Below are 24,420 nucleotides of genomic sequence, written 5' to 3' on the forward strand. Positions count from 1 at the left end.
AACTCTGTAGCCATTTTTAAATCTTGTCACTGCACTTTCCAAATAAGCACACAAAGAAAACTATCAATAGAATCTTACGGAAACATTTTAGTTGTTCTAAAAATAAGAGCATACTTATTCAAATTTCAACTGTATTGTGGTATATTAGGAAAACTGCAGGTTCCCTACTGTCTAGATAGCTTTGAATGTTTTAAAAGAATAGTCTCATTTTGAAACACAAAAATTTCAAAAATGAAAGTGCAAGGTTTTCTTTTGCCTTTCTTCTGTGTCTGGAAGCATGATTTGTACATTGCATATGACAAGTCTTTAGCTTCGTCCATGAGAGAAGTCCAAACTCTGTAGGCACTCACAAATCTTGTCCCTGCACTTTTCCTATATGCATACTTAGAAAACTATCTACTGGACCATAAGGAAATATTTTATTTATTCTACAAATTCATTTTTACATAAATGTATATGGTGTTTTTAAAAACAAAAAGCTATTTTCTTTAAATCAATTGAAAAATCAATAGAAAAATGTTCAGGTAGGTGGCTTGTTGGTCTAGGGTTATGATTCTTGCTTAGGGTGTGAGAGGTCCCGTGTTCAAATCATGGACGAGGCCAAATTTTCAGATTCTTTGACATAGTTCCATTATCTTATTGAAGTCAATTTCCTGAGTAAAATCTTCAACTGAATATTATTTTTTAAAAACTCACAAAATAGATTGGATTTACTTATTTGCACAATTGAATTTTGTTTTTTGTCAAACTGCTAAAATTATTTGTAATTACTTACCTGCACATAGCATATGACATGTCTTGGGTTTTATCCATCAGAAAAACTCTGCTGGGCATCATAAAACTTTGCACAGCAATTTCCAAGCAAGTATACTTAGAAAAATATTGACTATTAGGAAATATTTTATTTATGATAATATTTCCTCCTTGTATACATTAGTGACTGCTTTAAAAGAATACCATTTTCACATATAAACAGTTAAGAAATCAAATAAAACATGCTTACTTGATGATTCTATGACTCTCACTTTGGGTGCGAGAGGTCCCGGGTTCAAATCCTCGACGAGCCCAACTTTTCAGATTTTTTGACATGGTTCCATTATCTTATTGAAGTCAATTTCCTGAGTGAATTTCAACTGAATGTTGTTTTTTCAAAACTCTCAAAATAGATTGGATTTACTTATTTGCAGAATTGAATTTTGTTTTTTGTCAAACTGCTAAAATTATTTGTAAGTACTTATCTGCACATAGCATGTGACATGTCTTGGGTTTTATCCATCAGAAAAACTCTGCTGGGCATCATAAAACTTTGTACAGCAATTTCCAAGCAAGTATACTTAGAAAAATATTGACTATTAGGAAATATTTTATTTATGCTAATATTTCCTCCTTGTATACATTAGTGACTGCTTTAAAAGAATACCATTTTCACATAAAATAGTTAAGAAATCAAATAAAACAGGCTTATTTCAGTTGGTTCGTTGGTCTAGGGGTATGATTCTCGCTTTGGTTGCGAGAGGTCCCGGGTTCTTTTGTATGGTACATCTCATGGTTTATATATATCTGATTTTCTCAATTGGCTAAGTCAATAGCATCAATTGAGTTTTGTTTTTGCCATACTCCCAATAGAATTTGTACATACTTATGAATCTTGCCTTCATCATTTTCAATTGCCTTTCTTCTATTTATGCATGATTTACACATAGCTTTTGACAAGTCTTGGGTTTTATCGATCAGACAAGTCCAAACTCTGTAGCCATTTTTAAATCTTGTCACTGCACTTTCCAAATAAGCACACAAAGAAAACTATCAATAGAATCTTACGGAAACATTTTAGTTGTTCTAAAAATAAGAGCATACTTATTCAAATTTCAACTGTATTGTGGTATATTAGGAAAACTGCAGGTTTCCTACTGTCTAGATAGCTTTGAATGTTTTAAAAGAATAGTCTCATTTTGAAACACAAGAAGTTCAAAAATGAAATTGCAAGGTTTTCTTTTGCCTTTCTTCTGTGTCTGGAAGCATGATTTGTACATTGCATATGACAAGTCTTTAGCTTTGTCCATGAGAGAAGTCCAAACTCTGTAGGCACTCACAAATCTTGTCCCTGCACTTTTCCTATATGCATACTTAGAAAACTATCTACTGGACCATAAAGAAATATTTTATTTATTCTACAAATTCATTTTTACATAAATGTATATGGTGTTTTTAAAAACAAAAAGCTATTTTCTTTAAATCAATTGAAACATCAATAGAAAAATGTTCAGGTAGGTGGCTTGTTGGTCTAGGGTTATGATTCTCGCTTAGGGTGTGAGAGGTCCCAGTTTCAAATCGTGGACGAGTCCAAATTTTCAGATTCTTTGACATGGTTCCATTATCTTATTGAAGTCAATTTCCTGAGTGAATTTCAACTGAATGTTGGTTTTTCAAAACTCTCAAAATAGATTGGATTTACTTATTTGCAGAATTGAAATTTGTTTTTTGTCAAACTGCTAAAATTATTTGTAAGTACTTATAATCACATAGCATGTGACATGTCTTGGGTTTTATCCATCAGAAAAACTCTGCTGGGCATCATAAAACTTTGCACAGCAATTTCCAAGCAAGTATACTTAGAAAAATATTGACTATTAGGAAATATTTTATTTAGTCTAATATTTCCACCTTGTATACATTAGTGACTGCTTTAAAATAATACAATTTTTACATAAAAACAGTTAAGAAATCAAATAAACCACACTTATTTCATTTGGCTCGTTGGTCTAGGGGTATGATTCTTGTTTTGGGTGTGAGAGGTCCCGGTTTCAAATCCTGGACGAGCCCTCTATTTCTTTTTTACAGTGCATCTCATGGTTTATATATATATGATTTTCTCAATTGGCAAAGTCAATAGCATCAACTGAGTTTTGTTTTTGCCATACTCCCAATAGAATTTGAACATACTTATGAATCTTGCCTTCATCATTTTTCAATTGCCTTTCTTCTATTTATGCATGATTTACACATAGCTTTTGACAAGTCTTGGGTTTTATCGATCAGACAAGTCCAAACTCTGTAGCCATTTTTAAATCTTGTCACTGCACTTTCCAAATAAGCACACAAAGAAAACTATCAATAGAATCTTACGGAAACATTTTAGTTGTTCTAAAAATAAGAGCATACTTATTCAGATTTCAACTGTATTGTGGTATATTAGGAAAACTGCAGGTTCCCTACTGTCTAGATAGCTTTGAATGTTTTAAAAGAATAGTCTCATTTTGAAACACAAAAAGTTCAAAAATGAAAGTGCAAGGTTTTCTTTTGCCTTTCTTCTGTGTCTGGAAGCATGATTTGTACATTGCATATGACAAGTCTTTAGCTTCGTCCATGAGAGAAGTCCAAACTCTGTAGGCACTCACAAATCTTGTCCCTGCACTTTTCCTATATGCATACTTAGAAAACTATCTACTGGACCATAAGGAAATATTTTATTTATTCTACAAATTCATTTTTACATAAATGTATATGGTGTTTTTAAAAACAAAAAGCTATTTTCTTTAAATCAATTGAAAAATCAATAGAAAAAAGTTCAGGTAGGTGGCTTGTTGGTCTAGGGTTATGATTCTCGCTTAGGGTGTGAGAGGTCCCGGGTTCAAATCAAGGACGAGGCCAAATTTTCAGATTCTTTGACATAGTTCCATTATCTTATTGAAATCAATTTCCTGAGTAAAATCTTCAACTGAATATAATTTTTTAAAAACTCACAAAATAGATTGGATTTACTTATTTGCACAATTGAATTTTGTTTTTTGTCAAACTGCTAAAATTATTTGTAAGTACTTATCTGCACATAGCATGTGACATGTCTTGGGTTTTATCCATCAGAAAAACTCTGCTGGTCATTATAAAACTTTGCACAGCAATTTCCAAGCAAGTATACTTAGAAAAATATTGACAATTAGGAAACATTTTATTTATGCTAATATTTCCTCCTTGTATACATTAGTGACTGCTTTAAAAGAATACCATTTTCACATAAAAACAGTTAAGAAATCAAATAAACCACACTTATTTCAGTTGGCTCGTTGGTCTAGGGGTATGATTCTCGCTTTGGGTGCGAGAGGTCCCGGGTTCAAATCCCGGACGAGCCCTCTATTTCTTTTGTACAGTACATCTCATGGTTTATATATATCTGATTTTCTCAACTGGCTAAGTCAATAGCATCAACTGAGTTTTGTTTTTGCCATACTCCCAATAGAATTTGTACATACTTATGAATCTTGCCTTCATCATTTTTCAATTGCCTTTCTTCTATTTATGCATGATTTACACATAGCTTTTGACAAGTCTTGGGTTTTGTCGATCAGACAAGTCCAAACTCTGTAGCCATTTTTAAATCTTGTCACTGCACTTTCCAAATAAGCACACAAAGAAAACTATCAATAGAATCTTACGGAAACATTTTAGTTGTTCTAAAAATAAGAGCATACTTATTCAAATTTCAACTGTATTGTGGTATATTAGGAAAACTGCAGGTTTCCTACTGTCTAGATAGCTTTGAATGTTTTAAAAGAATAGTCTCATTTTGAAACACAAGAAGTTCAAAAATGAAATTGCAAGGTTTTCTTTTGCCTTTCTTCTGTGTCTGGAAGCATGATTTGTACATTGCATATGACAAGTCTTTAGCTTTGTCCATGAGAGAAGTCCAAACTCTGTAGGCACTCACAAATCTTGTCCCTGCACTTTTCCTATATGCATACTTAGAAAACTATCTACTGGACCATAAAGAAATATTTTATTTATTCTACAAATTCATTTTTACATAAATGTATATGGTGTTTTTAAAAACAAAAAGCTATTTTCTTTAAATCAATTGAAACATCAATAGAAAAATGTTCAGGTAGGTGGCTTGTTGGTCTAGGGTTATGATTCTCGCTTAGGGTGTGAGAGGTCCCAGTTTCAAATCGTGGACGAGTCCAAATTTTCAGATTCTTTGACATGGTTCCATTATCTTATTGAAGTCAATTTCCTGAGTGAATTTCAACTGAATGTTGGTTTTTCAAAACTCTCAAAATAGATTGGATTTACTTATTTGCAGAATTGAAATTTGTTTTTTGTCAAACTGCTAAAATTATTTGTAAGTACTTATAATCACATAGCATGTGACATGTCTTGGGTTTTATCCATCAGAAAAACTCTGCTGGGCATCATAAAACTTTGCACAGCAATTTCCAAGCAAGTATACTTAGAAAAATATTGACTATTAGGAAATATTTTATTTAGTCTAATATTTCCACCTTGTATACATTAGTGACTGCTTTAAAATAATACAATTTTTACATAAAAACAGTTAAGAAATCAAATAAACCACACTTATTTCATTTGGCTCGTTGGTCTAGGGGTATGATTCTTGTTTTGGGTGTGAGAGGTCCCGGTTTCAAATCCTGGACGAGCCCTCTATTTCTTTTTTACAGTGCATCTCATGGTTTATATATATATGATTTTCTCAATTGGCAAAGTCAATAGCATCAACTGAGTTTTGTTTTTGCCATACTCCCAATAGAATTTGAACATACTTATGAATCTTGCCTTCATCATTTTTCAATTGCCTTTCTTCTATTTATGCATGATTTACACATAGCTTTTGACAAGTCTTGGGTTTTATCGATCAGACAAGTCCAAACTCTGTAGCCATTTTTAAATCTTGTCACTGCACTTTCCAAATAAGCACACAAAGAAAACTATCAATAGAATCTTACGGAAACATTTTAGTTGTTCTAAAAATAAGAGCATACTTATTCAGATTTCAACTGTATTGTGGTATATTAGGAAAACTGCAGGTTCCCTACTGTCTAGATAGCTTTGAATGTTTTAAAAGAATAGTCTCATTTTGAAACACAAAAAGTTCAAAAATGAAAGTGCAAGGTTTTCTTTTGCCTTTCTTCTGTGTCTGGAAGCATGATTTGTACATTGCATATGACAAGTCTTTAGCTTCGTCCATGAGAGAAGTCCAAACTCTGTAGGCACTCACAAATCTTGTCCCTGCACTTTTCCTATATGCATACTTAGAAAACTATCTACTGGACCATAAGGAAATATTTTATTTATTCTACAAATTCATTTTTACATAAATGTATATGGTGTTTTTAAAAACAAAAAGCTATTTTCTTTAAATCAATTGAAAAATCAATAGAAAAAAGTTCAGGTAGGTGGCTTGTTGGTCTAGGGTTATGATTCTCGCTTAGGGTGTGAGAGGTCCCGGGTTCAAATCAAGGACGAGGCCAAATTTTCAGATTCTTTGACATAGTTCCATTATCTTATTGAAATCAATTTCCTGAGTAAAATCTTCAACTGAATATTTTTTTTTAAAAACTCACAAAATAGATTGGATTTACTTATTTGCACAATTGAATTTTGTTTTTTGTCAAACTGCTAAAATTATTTGTAAGTACTTATCTGCACATAGCATGTGACATGTCTTGGGTTTTATCCATCAGAAAAACTCTGCTGGTCATTATAAAACTTTGCACAGCAATTTCCAAGCAAGTATACTTAGAAAAATATTGACAATTAGGAAACATTTTATTTATGCTAATATTTCCTCCTTGTATACATTAGTGACTGCTTTAAAAGAATACCATTTTCACATAAAAACAGTTAAGAAATCAAATAAACCACACTTATTTCAGTTGGCTCGTTGGTCTAGGGGTATGATTCTCGCTTTGGGTGCGAGAGGTCCCGGGTTCAAATCCCGGACGAGCCCTCTATTTCTTTTGTACAGTACATCTCATGGTTTATATATATCTGATTTTCTCAACTGGCTAAGTCAATAGCATCAACTGAGTTTTGTTTTTGCCATACTCCCAATAGAATTTGTACATACTTATGAATCTTGCCTTCATCATTTTTCAATTGCCTTTCTTCTATTTATGCATGATTTACACATAGCTTTTGACAAGTCTTGGGTTTTGTCGATCAGACAAGTCCAAACTCTGTAGCCATTTTTAAATCTTGTCACTGCACTTTCCAAATAAGCACACAAAGAAAACTATCAATAGAATCTTACGGAAACATTTTAGTTGTTCTAAAAATAAGAGCATACTTATTCAAATTTCAACTGTATTGTGGTATATTAGGAAAACTGCAGGTTCCCTACTGTCTAGATAGCTTTGAATGTTTTAAAAGAATAGTCTCATTTTGAAACACAAAAAGTTCAAAAATGAAAGTGCAAGGTTTTCTTTTGCCTTTCTTCTGTGTCTGGAAGCATGATTTGTACATTGCATATGACAAGTCTTTAGCTTCGTCCATGAGAGAAGTCCAAACTCTGTAGGCACTCACAAATCTTGTCCCTGCACTTTTCCTATATGCATACTTAGAAAACTATCTACTGGACCATAAGGAAATATTTTATTTATTCTACAAATTCATTTTTACATAAATGTATATGGTGTTTTTAAAAACAAAAAGCTATTTTCTTTAAATCAATTGAAAAATCAATAGAAAAATGTTCAGGTAGGTGGCTTGTTGGTCTAGGGTTATGATTCTTGCTTAGGGTGTGAGAGGTCCCGGGTTCAAAGCATGGACGAGGCCAAATTTTCAGATTCTTTGACATAGTTCCATTATCTTATTGAAGTCAATTTCCTGAGTAAAATCTTCAACTGAATATTATTTTTTAAAAACTCACAAAATAGATTGGATTTACTTATTTGCACAATAGAATTTTGTTTTTTGTCAAACTGCTAAAATTATTTGTAATTACTTACCTGCACATAGCATGTGACATGTCTTGGGTTTTATCCATCAGAAAAACTCTGCTGGGCATCATAAAACTTTGCACAGCAATTTCCAAGCAAGTATACTTAGAAAAATATTGACTATTAGGAAATATTTAATTTATGATAATATTTCCTCCTTGTATACATTAGTGACTGCTTTAAAAGAATACCATTTTCACATAAAAACAGTTAAGAAATCAAATAAAACATGCTTACTTGATGATTCTATGACTCTCACATTGGGTGCGAGAGGTCCCGGGTTCAAATCCTCGACGAGCCCAACTTTTCAGATTTTTTGACATGGTTTCATTATCTTATTGAAGTCAATTTCCTGAGTGAATTTCAACTGAATGTTGTTTTTTCAAAACTCTCAAAATAGATTGGATTTACTTATTTGAACAATTGAATTTTGTTTTTTGTCAAACTGCTAAAATTATTTGTAAGTACTTATCTGCACATAGCATGTGACATGTCTTGGGTTTTATCCATCAGAAAAACTCTGCTGGTCATTATAAAACTTTGCACAGCAATTTCCAAGCAAGTATACTTAGAAAAATATTGACAATTAGGAAACATTTTATTTATGCTAATATTTCCTCCTTGTATACATTAGTGACTGCTTTAAAAGAATACCATTTTCACATAAAAACAGTTAAGAAATCAAATAAACCACACTTATTTCAGTTGTCTCGTTGGTCTAGGGGTATGATTCTCGCTTTGGGTGCGAGAGGTCCCGGGTTCAAATCCCGGACGAGCCCTCTATTTCTTTTGTACAGTACATCTCATGGTTTATATATATCTGATTTTCTCAACTGGCTAAGTCAATAGCATCAACTGAGTTTTGTTTTTGCCATACTCCCAATAGAATTTGTACATACTTATGAATCTTGCCTTCATCATTTTTCAATTGCCTTTCTTCTATTTATGCATGATTTACACATAGCTTTTGACAAGTCTTGGGTTTTGTCGATCAGACAAGTCCAAACTCTGTAGCCATTTTTAAATCTTGTCACTGCACTTTCCAAATAAGCACACAAAGAAAACTATCAATAGAATCTTACGGAAACATTTTAGTTGTTCTAAAAATAAGAGCATACTTATTCAAATTTCAACTGTATTGTGGTATATTAGGAAAACTGCAGGTTCCCTACTGTCTAGATAGCTTTGAATGTTTTAAAAGAATAGTCTCATTTTGAAACACAAAAAGTTCAAAAATGAAAGTGCAAGGTTTTCTTTTGCCTTTCTTCTGTGTCTGGAAGCATGATTTGTACATTGCATATGACAAGTCTTTAGCTTCGTCCATGAGAGAAGTCCAAACTCTGTAGGCACTCACAAATCTTGTCCCTGCACTTTTCCTATATGCATACTTAGAAAACTATCTACTGGACCATAAGGAAATATTTTATTTATTCTACAAATTCATTTTTACATAAATGTATATGGTGTTTTTAAAAACAAAAAGCTATTTTCTTTAAATCAATTGAAAAATCAATAGAAAAATGTTCAGGTAGGTGGCTTGTTGGTCTAGGGTTATGATTCTTGCTTAGGGTGTGAGAGGTCCCGGGTTCAAATCATGGACGAGGCCAAATTTTCAGATTCTTTGACATAGTTCCATTATCTTATTGAAGTCAATTTCCTGAGTAAAATCTTCAACTGAATATTATTTTTTAAAAACTCACAAAATAGATTGGATTTACTTATTTGCACAATAGAATTTTGTTTTTTGTCAAACTGCTAAAATTATTTGTAATTACTTACCTGCACATAGCATGTGACATGTCTTGGGTTTTATCCATCAGAAAAACTCTGCTGGGCATCATAAAACTTTGCACAGCAATTTCCAAGCAAGTATACTTAGAAAAATATTGACTATTAGGAAATATTTAATTTATGATAATATTTCCTCCTTGTATACATTAGTGACTGCTTTAAAAGAATACCATTTTCACATAAAAACAGTTAAGAAATCAAATAAAACATGCTTACTTGATGATTCTATGACTCTCACATTGGGTGCGAGAGGTCCCGGGTTCAAATCCTCGACGAGCCCAACTTTTCAGATTTTTTGACATGGTTTCATTATCTTATTGAAGTCAATTTCCTGAGTGAATTTCAACTGAATGTTGTTTTTTCAAAACTCTCAAAATAGATTGGATTTACTTATTTGAACAATTGAATTTTGTTTTTTGTCAAACTGCTAAAATTATTTGTAAGTACTTATCTGCACATAGCATGTGACATGTCTTGGGTTTTATCCATCAGAAAAACTCTGCTGGGCATCATAAAACTTTGCACAGCAATTTCCAAGCAGGTATACTTAGAAAAATATTGACTATTAGGAAATATTTTATTTATGATAATATTTCCTCCTTTTATACATTAGTGACTGCTTTAAAATAATACAATTTTCACATAAAAACAGTTAAGAAATCAAATAAAATGTGCTTACTTGATGATTCTATGACTCTCACTTTGGTTGCGAGAGGTCCCGGGTTCAAATCCTGGACGAGCCCAACTTTTCAGATTCTTTGACATGGTTCCATTATCTTATTGAAGTCAATTTCCTGAGTGAATTTCAACTGAATGTTGTTTTTTCAAAACTCTTAAAATAGATTGGATTTACTTATTTGCAGAATTGAATTTTGTTTTTTGTCAAACTGCTAAAATTATTTGTAAGTACTTATCTGCACATAGCATGTGACATGTCTTGGGTTTTATCCATCAGAAAAACTCTGCTGGTCATTATAAAACTTTGCACAGCAATTTCCAAGCAAGTATACTTAGAAAAATATTGACAATTAGGAAACATTTTATTTATGCTAATATTTCCTCCTTGTATACATTAGTGACTGCTTTAAAAGAATACCATTTTCACATAAAAACAGTTAAGAAATCAAATAAACCACACTTATTTCAGTTGGCTCGTTGGTCTAGGGGTATGATTCTCGCTTTGGGTGCGAGAGGTCCCGGGTTCAAATCCCGGACGAGCCCTCTATTTCTTTTGTACAGTACATCTCATGGTTTATATATATCTGATTTTCTCAATTGGCTAAGTCAATAGCATCAACTGAGTTTTGTTTTTGCCATACTCCCAATAGAATTTGTACATACTTATGAATCTTGCCTTCATCATTTTTCAATTGCCTTTCTTCTATTTATGCATGATTTACACATAGCTTTTGACAAGTCTTGGGTTTTATCGATCAGACAAGTCCAAACTGTGTAGCCATTTTTAAATCTTGTCACTGCACTTTCCAAATAAGCACACAAAGAAAACTATCAATAGAATCTTACGGAAACATTTTAGTTGTTCTAAAAATAAGAGCATACTTATTCAAATTTCAACTGTATTGTGGTATATTAAGAAAACTGCAGGTTCCCTACTGTCTAGATAGCTTTGAATGTTTTAAAAGAATAGTCTCATTTTGAAACACAAAAAGTTCAAAAATGAAAGTGCAAGGTTTTCTTTTGCCTTTCTTCTGTGTCTGGAAGCATGATTTGTACATTGCATATGACAAGTCTTTAGCTTCGTCCATGAGAGAAGTCCAAACTCTGTAGGCACTCACAAATCTTGTCCCTGCACTTTTCCTATATGCATACTTAGAAAACTATCTACTGGACCATAAGGAAATAATTTATTTATTCTACATATTCATTTTTACATAAATGTATATGGTGTTTTTAAAAACAAAAAGCTATTTTCTTTAAATCAATTGAAAAATCAATAGAAAAATGGTCAGGTAGGTGGCTTGTTGGTCTAGGGTTATGATTCTCGCTTAGGGTTGCGAGAGGTCCCAGGTTCAAATCGTGGACGAGCCCAAATTTTCAGATTCTTTGACATGGTTCCATTATCTTATTGAAGTCAATTTCCTGAGTGAATTTCAACTGAATTTTGTTTTTTCAAAACTCTCAAAATAGATTGGATTTACTTATTTGCAGAATAGAATTTTGTTTTATGTCAAACTGCTAATATTATTTGTAAGTACTTATCTGCACATAGCATGTGACATGTCTTGGGTTTTATCCATCAGAAAAACTCTGCTGGGCATCATAAAACTTTGCACAGCAATTTCCAAGCAGGTATACTTAGAAAAATATTGACTATTAGGAAATATTTTATTTATGATAATATTTCCTCCTTTTATACATTAGTGACTGCTTTAAAATAATACAATTTTCACATATAAACAGTTAAGAAATCAAACAAAATGTGTTTACTTGATGATTCTATGACTCTCACTTTGGGTGCGAGAGGTCACGGGTTCAAATCCTCGACGAGCCCAACTTTTCAGATTTTTTGACATGGTTCCATTATCTTATTGAAGTCAATTTCCTGAGTGAATTTCAACTGAATGTTGTTTTTTTAAAACTCTCAAAATAGATTGGATTTACTTATTTGCAGAATTGAATTTTGTTTTTTGTCAAACTGCTAAAATTATTTGTAAGTACTTATCTGCACATAGCATGTGACATGTCTTGGGTTTTATCCATCAGAAAAACTCTGCTGGGCATCATAAAACTTTGTACAGCAATTTCCAAGCAAGTATACTTAGAAAAATATTGACTATTAGGAAATATTTTATTTATGCTAATATTTCCTCCTTGTATACATTAGTGACTGCTTTAAAAGAATACCATTTTCACATAAAATAGTTAAGAAATCAAATAAAACAGGCTTATTTCAGTTGGTTCGTTGGTCTAGGGGTATGATTCTCGCTTTGGTTGCGAGAGGTCCCGGGTTCTTTTGTATGGTACATCTCATGGTTTATATATATCTGATTTTCTCAATTGGCTAAGTCAATAGCATCAATTGAGTTTTGTTTTTGCCATACTCCCAATAGAATTTGTACATACTTATGAATCTTGCCTTCATCATTTTCAATTGCCTTTCTTCTATTTATGCATGATTTACACATAGCTTTTGACAAGTCTTGGGTTTTATCGATCAGACAAGTCCAAACTCTGTAGCCATTTTTAAATCTTGTCACTGCACTTTCCAAATAAGCACACAAAGAAAACTATCAATAGAATCTTACGGAAACATTTTAGTTGTTCTAAAAATAAGAGCATACTTATTCAAATTTCAACTGTATTGTGGTATATTAGGAAAACTGCAGGTTTCCTACTGTCTAGATAGCTTTGAATGTTTTAAAAGAATAGTCTCATTTTGAAACACAAGAAGTTCAAAAATGAAATTGCAAGGTTTTCTTTTGCCTTTCTTCTGTGTCTGGAAGCATGATTTGTACATTGCATATGACAAGTCTTTAGCTTTGTCCATGAGAGAAGTCCAAACTCTGTAGGCACTCACAAATCTTGTCCCTGCACTTTTCCTATATGCATACTTAGAAAACTATCTACTGGACCATAAAGAAATATTTTATTTATTCTACAAATTCATTTTTACATAAATGTATATGGTGTTTTTAAAAACAAAAAGCTATTTTCTTTAAATCAATTGAAACATCAATAGAAAAATGTTCAGGTAGGTGGCTTGATGGTCTAGGGTTATGATTCTCGCTTAGGGTGTGAGAGGTCCCAGTTTCAAATCGTGGACGAGTCCAAATTTTCAGATTCTTTGACATGGTTCCATTATCTTATTGAAGTCAATTTCCTGAGTGAATTTCAACTGAATGTTGGTTTTTCAAAACTCTCAAAATAGATTGGATTTACTTATTTGCAGAATTGAAATTTGTTTTTTGTCAAACTGCTAAAATTATTTGTAAGTACTTATAATCACATAGCATGTGACATGTCTTGGGTTTTATCCATCAGAAAAACTCTGCTGGGCATCATAAAACTTTGCACAGCAATTTCCAAGCAAGTATACTTAGAAAAATATTGACTATTAGGAAATATTTTATTTAGTCTAATATTTCCACCTTGTATACATTAGTGACTGCTTTAAAATAATACAATTTTTACATAAAAACAGTTAAGAAATCAAATAAACCACACTTATTTCATTTGGCTCGTTGGTCTAGGGGTATGATTCTTGTTTTGGGTGTGAGAGGTCCCGGTTTCAAATCCTGGACGAGCCCTCTATTTCTTTTTTACAGTGCATCTCATGGTTTATATATATATGATTTTCTCAATTGGCAAAGTCAATAGCATCAACTGAGTTTTGTTTTTGCCATACTCCCAATAGAATTTGAACATACTTATGAATCTTGCCTTCATCATTTTTCAATTGCCTTTCTTCTATTTATGCATGATTTACACATAGCTTTTGACAAGTCTTGGGTTTTATCGATCAGACAAGTCCAAACTCTGTAGCCATTTTTAAATCTTGTCACTGCACTTTCCAAATAAGCACACAAAGAAAACTATCAATAGAATCTTACGGAAACATTTTAGTTGTTCTAAAAATAAGAGCATACTTTTTCAGATTTCAACTGTATTGTGGTATATTAGGAAAACTGCAGGTTCCCTACTGTCTAGATAGCTTTGAATGTTTTAAAAGAATAGTCTCATTTTGAAACACAAAAAGTTCAAAAATGAAAGTGCAAGGTTTTCTTTTGCCTTTCTTCTGTGTCTGGAAGCATGATTTGTACATTGCATATGACAAGTCTTTAGCTTCGTCCATGAGAGAAGTCCAAACTCTGTAGGCACTCACAAATCTTGTCCCTGCACTTTTCCTATATGCATACTTAGAAAACTATCTACTGGACCATAAGGAAATATTTTATTTATTCTACAAATTCATTTTTACATAAATGTATATGGTGTTTTTAAAAACAAAAAGCTATTTTCTTTAAATCAATTGAAAAATCAATAGAAAAAAGTTCAGGTAGGTGGCTTGTTGGTCTAGGGTTATGATTCTCGCTTAGGGTGTGAGAGGTCCCGGGTTCAAATCAAGGACGAGGCCAAATTTTCAGATTCTTTGACATAGTTCCATTATCTTATTGAAATCAATTTCCTGAGTAAAATCTTCAACTGAATATTATTTTTTAAAAACTCACAAAATAGATTGGATTTACTTATTTGCACAATTGAATTTTGTTTTTTGTCAAACTGCTAAAATTATTTGTAAGTACTTATCTGCACATAGCATGTGACATGTCTTGGGTTTTATCCATCAGAAAAACTCTGCTGGGCATCATAAAACTTTGCACAGCAATTTCCAAGCAAGTATACTTAGAAAAATATTGACTATTAGGAAATATTTTATTTATTCTAATATTTCCACCTTGTATACATTAGTGACTGCTTTAAAATAATACAATTTTCACATAAAAACAGTTAAGAAATTAAATTAAACATGCTTACTTGATGACTCTATGATTCTCACTTTGGGTGCAAGAGGTCACTGGTTCAAATCCTGGACGAGCCCAAATTTTTAGATACTTTGACATGGTTCCATTATCTTATTGAATTCAATTTCCAGAGTGAATTTCAACTGAATTTTGTTTTTTCAAAACTCTCAAAATAGATTGGATTTACTTATTTGCAGAATTAAATTTTGTTTTTTGTCAAACTGCTAAAATTATTTGTAAGTACTTATCTGCACATAGCATGTGACATGTCTTGGGTTTTATCCATCAGAAAAACTCTGATGGGCATCATAAAACTTTGTACAGCAATTTCCAAGCAAGTATACTTAGAAAAATATTGACTATTAGGAAATATTTTATTTATGCTAATATTTCCTCCTTGTATACATTAGTGACTGCTTTAAAAGAATACCATTTTCACATAAAATAGTTAAGAAATCAAATAAAACAGGCTTATTTCAGTTGGTTCGTTGGTCTAGGGGTATGATTCTCGCTTTGGGTGCGAGAGGTCCCGGGTTCTTTTGTATGGTACATCTCATGGTTTATATATATCTGATTTTCTCAATTGGCTAAGTCAATAGCATCAATTGAGTTTTGTTTTTGCCATACTCCCAAGAGAATTTGTACATACTTATGAATCTTGCCTTCATCATTTTCAATTGCCTTTCTTCTATTTATGCATGATTTACACATAGCTTTTGACAAGTCTTGGGTTTTATCGATCAGACAAGTCCAAACTCTGTAGCCATTTTTAAATCTGGTCACTGCACTTTCCAAATAAGCACACAAAGAAAACTATCAATAGAATCTTACGGAAACATTTTAGTTGTTCTAAAAATAAGAGCATACTTATTCAGATTTCAACTGTATTGTGGTATATTAGGAAAACTGCAGGTTCCCTACTGTCTAGATAGCTTTGAATGTTTTAAAAGAATAGTCTCATTTTGAAACACAAGAAGTTCAAAAATGAAATTGCAAGGTTTTCTTTTGCCTTTCTTCTGTGTCTGGAAGCATGATTTGTACATTGCATATGACAAGTCTTTAGCTTTGTCCATGAGAGAAGTCCAAACTCTGTAGGCACTCACAAATCTTGTCCCTGCACTTTTCCTATATGCATACTTAGAAAACTATCTACTGGACCATAAGGAAATATTTTATTTATTCTACAAATTCATTTTTACATAAATGTATATGGTGTTTTTAAAAACAAAAAGCTATTTTCTTTAAATCAATTGAAAAATCAATAGAAAAATGGTCAGGTAGGTGGCTTGTTGGTCTAGGGTTATGATTCTCGCTTAGGGTTGCGAGAGGTCCCAAGTTCAAATCGTGGACGAGCCCAAATTTTCAGATTCTTTGACATGGTTCCATTACCTTATTGAAGTCAATTTCCTGAGTGAATTTCAACTGAATTTTGTTTTTTCAAAACTCTCAAAATAGATTGGATTTACTTATTTGCAGAATTGAATTTTGTTTTATGTCAAACTGCTAATATTATTTGTAAGTACTTATCTGCACATAGCATGTGACATGTCTTGGGTTTTATCCATCAGAAAAACTCTGCTGGGCATCATAAAACTTTGCACAGCAATTTCCAAGCAGGTATACTTAGAAAAATATTGACTATTAGGAAATATTTTATTTATGATAATATTTCCTCCTTTTATACATTAGTGACTGCTTTAAAATAATACAATTTTCACATAAATACAGTTAAGAAATCAAATAAAATGTGCTTACTTGATGATTCTATGACTCTCACTTTGGGTGCGAGAGGTCCCGGGTTCAAATCCTGGACGAGCCCAACTTTTCCAGATTCTTTGACATGGTTCCATTATCTTATTGAAGTCAATTTCCTGAGTGAATTTCAACTGAATGTTGTTTTTTCAAAACTCTCAAAATAGATTGGATTTACTTATTTGCACAATTGAATTTTGTTTTTTTCAAACTGCTAAAATTATTTGTAAGTACTTATCTGCACATAGCATGTGACATGTCTTGGGTTTTATCCATCAGAAAAACTCTGCTGGTCATCATAAAACTTTGCACAGCAATTTCCAAGCAAGTATACTTAGAAAAATATTGACAATTAGGAAACATTTTATTTATGCTAATATTTCCTCCTTGTATACATTAGTGACTGCTTTAAAAGAATACCATTTTCACATAAAAACAGTTAAGAAATCAAATAAACCACACTTATTTCAGTTGGCTCGTTGGTCTAGGGGTATGATTCTCGCTTTGGGTGCGAGAGGTCCCGGGTTCAAATCCCGGACGAGCCCTCTATTTCTTTTGTACAGTACCTCTCATGGTTTATATATATCTGATTTTCTCAATTGGCTAAGTCAATAGCATCAACTGAGTTTTGTTTTTGCCATACTCCCAATAGAATTTGTACATACTTATGAATCTTGCCTTCATCATTTTTCAATTGCCTTTCTTCTATTTATGCATGATTTACACATAGCTTTTGACAAGTCTTGGGTTTTATCGATCAGACAAGTCCAAACTGTGTAGCCATTTTTAAATCTTGTCACTGCACTTTCCAAATAAGCACACAAAGAAAACTATCAATACAATCTTACGGAAACATTTTAGTTGTTCTAAAAATAAGAGCATACTTATTCAAATTTCAACTGTATTGTGGTATATTAGGAAAACAGCAGGTTCCCTACTGTCTAGATAGCTATGAATGTTTTAAAAGAATAGTCTCATTTTGAAACACAAAAAGTTCAAAAATGAAAGTGCAAGGTTTTCTTTTGCCTTTCTTCTGTGTCTGGAAGCATGATTTGTACATTGCATATGACAAGTCTTTAGCTTCGTCCATGAGAGAAGTCCAAACTCTGTAGGCACTCACAAATCTTGTCCCTGCACTTTTCCTATATGCATACTTAGAAAACTATCTACTGGACCATAAGGAAATATTTTATTTATTCTACATATTCATTTTTACATAAATGTATATGGTGTTTTTAAAAACAAAAAGCTATTTTCTTTAAATCAATTGAAAAATCAATAGAAAAATGGTCAGGTAGGTGGCTTGTTGGTCTAGGGTTATGATTCTCGCTTAGGGTTGCGAGAGGTCCCAGGTTCAAATCGTGGACGAGCCCAAATTTTCAGATTCTTTGACATGGTTCCATTATCTTATTGAAGTCAATTTCCTGAGTGAATTTCAACTGAATGTTGTTTTTTCAAAACTCTCAAAATAGATTGGATTTACTTATTTGCACAATTGAATTTTGTTTTTTGTCAAACTGCTAATATTATTTGTAAGTACTTATCTGCACATAGCATGTGACATGTCTTGGGTTTTATCCATCAGAAAAACTCTGCTGGTCATCATAAAACTTTGCACAGCAATTTCCAAGCAAGTATACTTAGAAAAATATTGACTATTAGGAAACATTTTATTTCTGCTAATATTTCCTCCTTGTATACATTAGTGACTGCTTTAAAAGAATACCATTTTCACATAAAAACAGTTAAGAAATCAAATAAACCACACTTATTTCAGTTGGCTCATTGGTCTAGGGGTATGATTCTCGCTTTGGGTGCGAGAGTTCCCAGGTTCAAATCCCAGATGATCCCTCTATTTCTTTTGTACAGTTCATCTCATGGTTTATATATATCTGATTTTCTCAATTGGCTAAGTCAATAGCATCAACTGAGTTTTGTTTTTGCCATACTCCCAATAGAATTTGTACATACTTATGAATCTTGCCTTCATCATTTTTCAATTGCCTTTCTTCTATTTATGCATGATTTACACATAGCTTTTGACAAGTCTTGGGTTTTATCGATCAGACAAGTCCAAACTCTGTAGCCATTTTTAAATCTTGTCACTGCACTTTCCAAATAAGCACACAAAGAAAACTATCAATAGAATCTTACGGAAACATTTTAGTTGTTCTAAAAATAAGAGCATACTTATTCAAATTTCAACTGTATTGTGGTATATTAGGAAAACTGCAGGTTCCCTACTGTCTAGATAGCTTTGAATGTTTTAAAAGAATAGTCTCATTTTGAAATGCAAAAAGTTCAAAAATGAAAGTGCAAGGTTTTCTTTTGCCTTTCTTCTGTGTCTTTAAGCATGATTTGTACATTGCATATGACAAGTCTTTAGCTTCGTCCATGAGAGAAGTCCAAACTCTGTAGGCACTCACAAATCTTGTCCCTGCACTTTTCCTATATGCATACTTAGAAAACTATCTACTGGACCATAAGGAAATATTTTATTTATTCTACAAATTCATTTTTACATAAATGTATATGGTGTTTTTAAAAACAAAAAGCTATTTTCTTTAAATCAATTGAAAAATCAATAGAAAAATGGTCAGGTAGGTGGCTTGTTGGTCTATGGTTATGATTCTCGCTTAGGGTTGCGAGAGGTCCCAGGTTCAAATCGTGGACAAGCCCAAATTTTCAGATTCTTTGACATGGTTCCATTATCTTATTGAAGTCAATTTCCTGAAAGAATTTCAACTGAATTTTGTTTTTTCAAAACTCTCAAAATAGATTGGATTTACTTATTTGCACAATTGAATTTTGTTTTTTGTCAAACTGCTAAAATTATTTGTAAGTACTTATCTGCACATAGCATGTGACATGTCTTGGGTTTTATCCATCAGAAAAACTCTGCTGGTCATCATAAAACTTTGCACAGCAATTTCCAAGCAAGTATACTTAGAAAAATATTGACAATTAGGAAAAATTTTATTTATGCTAATATTTCCTCCTTGTATACATTAGTGACTGCTTTAAAAGAATACCATTTTCACATAAAAACAGTTAAGAAATCAAATAAACCACACTTGTTTCAGTTGGCTCGTTGGTCTAGGGGTATGATTCTCGCTTTGGGTGCGAGAGGTCCCGGGTTCAAATCCCGGACGAGCCCTCTATTTCTTTTGTACAGTACCTCTCATGGTTTATATATATCTGATTTTCTCAATTGGCTAAGTCAATAGCATCAACTGAGTTTTGTTTTTGCCATACTCCCAATAGAATTTGTACATACTTATGAATCTTGCCTTCATCATTTTTCAATTGCCTTTCTTCTATTTATGCATGATTTACACATAGCTTTTGACAAGTCTTGGGTTTTATCGATCAGACAAGTCCAAACTGTGTAGCCATTTTTAAATCTTGTCACTGCACTTTCCAAATAAGCACACAAAGAAAACTATCAATAGAATCTTACGGAAACATTTTAGTTGTTCTAAAAATAAGAGCATACTTATTCAAATTTCAACTGTATTGTGGTATATTAAGAAAACTGCAGGTTACCTACTGTCTAGATAGCTTTGAATGTTTTAAAAGAATAGTCTCATTTTGAAACACAAAAAGTTCAAAAATGAAAGTGCAAGGTTTTCTTTTGCCTTTCTTCTGTGTCTGGAAGCATGATTTGTACATTGCATATGACAAGTCTTTAGCTTCGTCTATGAGAGAAGTCCAAACTCTGTAGGCACTCACAAATCTTGTCCCTGCACTTTTCCTATATGCATACTTAGAAAACTATCTACTGGACCATAAGGAAATATTTTATTTATTCTACATATTCATTTTTACATAAATGTATATGGTGTTTTTAAAAACAAAAAGCTATTTTCTTTAAATCAATTGAAAAATCAATAGAATAATGGTCAGGTAGGTGGCTTGTTGGTCTAGGGTTATGATTCTCGCTTAGGGTTGCGAGAGGTCCCAGGTTCAAATCGTGGACGAGCCCAAATTTTCTGATTCTTTGACATGGTTCCATTATCTTATTGAAGTCAATTTCCTGAGTGAATTTCAACTGAATGTTGGTTTTTCAAAACTCTCAAAATAGATTGGATTTACTTATTTGCACAATTGAATTTTGTTTTTTGTCAAACTGCTAATATTATTTGTAAGTACTTATCTGCACATAGCATGTGACATGTCTTGGGTTTTATCCATCAGAAAAACTCTGCTGGTCATCATAAAACTTTGCACAGCAATTTCCAAGCAAGTATACTTAGAAAAATATTGATTATTAGGAAACATTTTATTTCTGCTAATATTTCCTCCTTGAATACATTAGTGACTGCTTTAAAAGAATACCATTTTCACATAAAAACAGTTAAGAAATCAAATAAACCACACTTATTTCAGTTGGCTCATTGGTCTAGGGGTATGATTCTCGCTTTGGGTGCGAGAGTTCCCAGGTTCAAATCCCAGATGATCCCTCTATTTCTTTTGTACAGTTCATCTCATGGTTTATATATATCTGATTTTCTCAATTGGCTAAGTCAATAGCATCAACTGAGTTTTGTTTTTGCCATACTCCCAATAGAATTTGTACATACTTATGAATCTTGCCTTCATCATTTTTCAATTGCCTTTCTTCTATTTATGCATGATTTACACATAGCTTTTGACAAGTCTTGGGTTTTATCGATCAGACAAGTCCAAACTCTGTAGCCATTTTTAAATCTTGTCACTGCACTTTCCAAATAAGCACACAAAGAAAACTATCAATAGAATCTTACGGAAACATTTTAGTTGGTCTAAAAATAAGAGCATACTTATTCAAATTTCAACTGTATTGTGGTATATTAGGAAAACTGCAGGTTCCCTACTGTCTAGATAGCTTTGAATGTTTTAAAAGAATAGTCTCATTTTGAAACGCAAAAAGTTCAAAAATGAAAGTGCAAGGTTTTCTTTTGCCTTTCTTCTGTGTCTTTAAGCATGATTTGTACATTGCATATGACAAGTCTTTAGCTTCGTCCATGAGAGAAGTCCAAACTCTGTAGGCACTCACAAATCTTGTCCCTGCACTTTTCCTATATGCATACTTAGAAAACTATCTACTGGACCATAAGGAAATATTTTATTTATTCTACAAATTCATTTTTACATAAATGTATATGGTGTTTTTAAAAACAAAAGCTATTTTCTTTAAATCAATTGAAAAATCAATAGAAAAATGGTCAGGTAGGTGGCTTGTTGGTCTATGGTTATGATTCTCGCTTAGGGTTGCGAGAGGTCCCAGGTTCAAATCGTGGACAAGCCCAAATTTTCAGATTCTTTGACATGGTTCCATTATCTTATTGAAGTCAATTTCCTGAGAGAATTTCAACTGAATTTTGTTTTTTCAAAACTCTCAAAATAGATTGGATTTACTTATTTGCAGAATTGAATTTTGTTTTATGTCAAACTGCTAATATTATTTGTAAGTACTTATCTGCACATAGCATGTGACATGTCTTGGGTTTTATCCATCAGAAAAACTCTGCTGGGCATCATAAAACTTTGCACAGCAATTTCCAAGCAAGTATACTTAGAAAAATATTGACTATTAGGAAATATTTTATTTATGATAATATTTCCTCCTTTTATACATTAGTGACTGCTTTAAAAGAATACAATTTTCACATAAAAACAGTTAAGAAATCAAACAAAATGTGCTTACTTGATGATTCTATGACTCTCACTTTGGGTGCGAGAGGTCCCGGGTTCAAATCCAGGACGAGCCTAACTTTTCAGATTCTTTGACATGGTTCCATTATCTTATTGAAGTCAATTTCCTGAGTGAATTTCAACTGAATGTTGTTTTTTCAAAACGCTCAAAATAAATTGGATTTACTTATTTGCACAATTGAATTTTGTTTTTTGTCAAACTGCTAAAATTATTTGTAAGTACTTATCTGCACATAGCATGTGACATGTCTTGGGTTTTATCCATCAGAAAAACTCTGCTGGTCATCATAAAACTTTGCACAGCAATTTCCAAGCAAGTATACTTAGAAAAATATTGACTATTAGGAAACATTTTATTTATGCTATATTTCCTCCTTGTATACATTAGTGACTGCTTTAAAAGAATACCATTTTCACATAAAAACAGTAAAGAAATCAAATAAACCACACTTATTTCAGTTGGCTCGTTGGTCTAGGGGTATGATTCTCGCTTTGGGTGCGAGAGGTCCCGGGTTCAAATCCCGGACGAGCCCTCTATTTCTTTTGTACAGTACATCTCATGGTTTATATATATCTGATTTTCTCAATTGGCTAAGTCAATAGCATCAACTGAGTTTTGTTTTTGCCATACTCCCAATAGAATTTGTACATACTTATGAATCTTGCCTTCATCATTTTTCAATTGCCTTTCTTCTATTTATGCATGATTTACACATAGCTTTTGACAAGTCTTGGGTTTTATCGATCAGACAAGTCCAAACTCTGTAGCCATTTTTAAATCTTGTCACTGCACTTTCCAAATAAGCACACAAAGAAAACTATCAATAGAATCTTACGGAAACATTTTAGTTGTTCTAAAAATAAGAGCATACTTATTCAAATTTCAACTGTATTGTGGTATATTAGGAAAACTGCAGGTTCCCTACTGTCTAGATAGCTTTGAATGTTTTAAAAGAATAGTCTCATTTTGAAACGCAAAAAGTTCAAAAATGAAAGTGCAAGGTTTTCTTTTGCCTTTCTTCTGTGTCTTTAAGCATGATTTGTACATTGCATATGACAAGTCTTTAGCTTCGTCCATGAGAGAAGTCCAAACTCTGTAGGCACTCACAAATCTTGTCCCTGCACTTTTCCTATATGCATACTTAGAAAACTATCTACTGGACCATAAGGAAATATTTTATTTATTCTACAAATTCATTTTTACATAAATGTATATGGTGTTTTTAAAAACAAAAGCTATTTTCTTTAAATCAATTGAAAAATCAATAGAAAAATGGTCAGGTAGGTGGCTTGTTGGTCTATGGTTATGATTCTCGCTTAGGGTTGCGAGAGGTCCCAGGTTCAAATCGTGGACAAGCCCAAATTTTCAGATTCTTTGACATGGTTCCATTATCTTATTGAAGTCAATTTCCTGAGAGAATTTCAACTGAATTTTGTTTTTTCAAAACTCTCAAAATAGATTGGATTTACTTATTTGCAGAATTGAATTTTGTTTTATGTCAAACTGCTAATATTATTTGTAAGTACTTATCTGCACATAGCATGTGACATGTCTTGGGTTTTATCCATCAGAAAAACTCTGCTGGGCATCATAAAACTTTGCACAGCAATTTCCAAGCAAGTATACTTAGAAAAATATTGACTATTAGGAAATATTTTATTTATGATAATATTTCCTCCTTTTATACATTAGTGACTGCTTTAAAAGAATACAATTTTCACATAAAAACAGTTAAGAAATCAAACAAAATGTGCTTACTTGATGATTCTATGACTCTCACTTTGGGTGCGAGAGGTCCCGGGTTCAAATCCAGGACGAGCCTAACTTTTCAGATTCTTTGACATGGTTCCATTATCTTATTGAAGTCAATTTCCTGAGTGAATTTCAACTGAATGTTGTTTTTTCAAAACGCTCAAAATAAATTGGATTTACTTATTTGCACAATTGAATTTTGTTTTTTGTC

General features: G+C 32.4%; 7 non-coding genes across 7 annotated transcripts; all 7 read left to right on the forward strand.

Moving 5' to 3' along the window:
* The first annotated feature begins 4,058 nt into the window (after positions 1-4,058).
* Positions 4,059-4,130, forward strand: TRNAP-UGG (transfer RNA proline (anticodon UGG)). The gene has a single exon. It is a non-coding gene; the product is annotated as a tRNA-Pro (tRNA).
* Positions 4,131-6,670: 2,540 nt separating this feature from the next.
* Positions 6,671-6,742, forward strand: TRNAP-UGG (transfer RNA proline (anticodon UGG)). The gene has a single exon. It is a non-coding gene; the product is annotated as a tRNA-Pro (tRNA).
* Positions 6,743-8,440: 1,698 nt separating this feature from the next.
* TRNAP-UGG (transfer RNA proline (anticodon UGG)) lies at positions 8,441-8,512 on the forward strand. Its single transcript has one exon. It is a non-coding gene; the product is annotated as a tRNA-Pro (tRNA).
* A 2,161-nt stretch (positions 8,513-10,673) lies between these two features.
* Positions 10,674-10,745, forward strand: TRNAP-UGG (transfer RNA proline (anticodon UGG)). The gene has a single exon. It is a non-coding gene; the product is annotated as a tRNA-Pro (tRNA).
* A 6,487-nt stretch (positions 10,746-17,232) lies between these two features.
* TRNAP-UGG (transfer RNA proline (anticodon UGG)) lies at positions 17,233-17,304 on the forward strand. Its single transcript has one exon. It is a non-coding gene; the product is annotated as a tRNA-Pro (tRNA).
* A 2,540-nt stretch (positions 17,305-19,844) lies between these two features.
* TRNAP-UGG (transfer RNA proline (anticodon UGG)) lies at positions 19,845-19,916 on the forward strand. Its single transcript has one exon. It is a non-coding gene; the product is annotated as a tRNA-Pro (tRNA).
* Positions 19,917-22,917: 3,001 nt separating this feature from the next.
* TRNAP-UGG (transfer RNA proline (anticodon UGG)) lies at positions 22,918-22,989 on the forward strand. The gene has a single exon. It is a non-coding gene; the product is annotated as a tRNA-Pro (tRNA).
* The last annotated feature ends 1,431 nt before the right edge of the window (positions 22,990-24,420 follow it).

The sequence above is a fragment of the Taudactylus pleione genome, unplaced genomic scaffold (assembly GCF_031769625.1).
Source record: "Taudactylus pleione unplaced genomic scaffold, aTauple2 ptg000317l, whole genome shotgun sequence".
Classification (NCBI taxonomy): domain Eukaryota; kingdom Metazoa; phylum Chordata; class Amphibia; order Anura; family Myobatrachidae; genus Taudactylus; species Taudactylus pleione.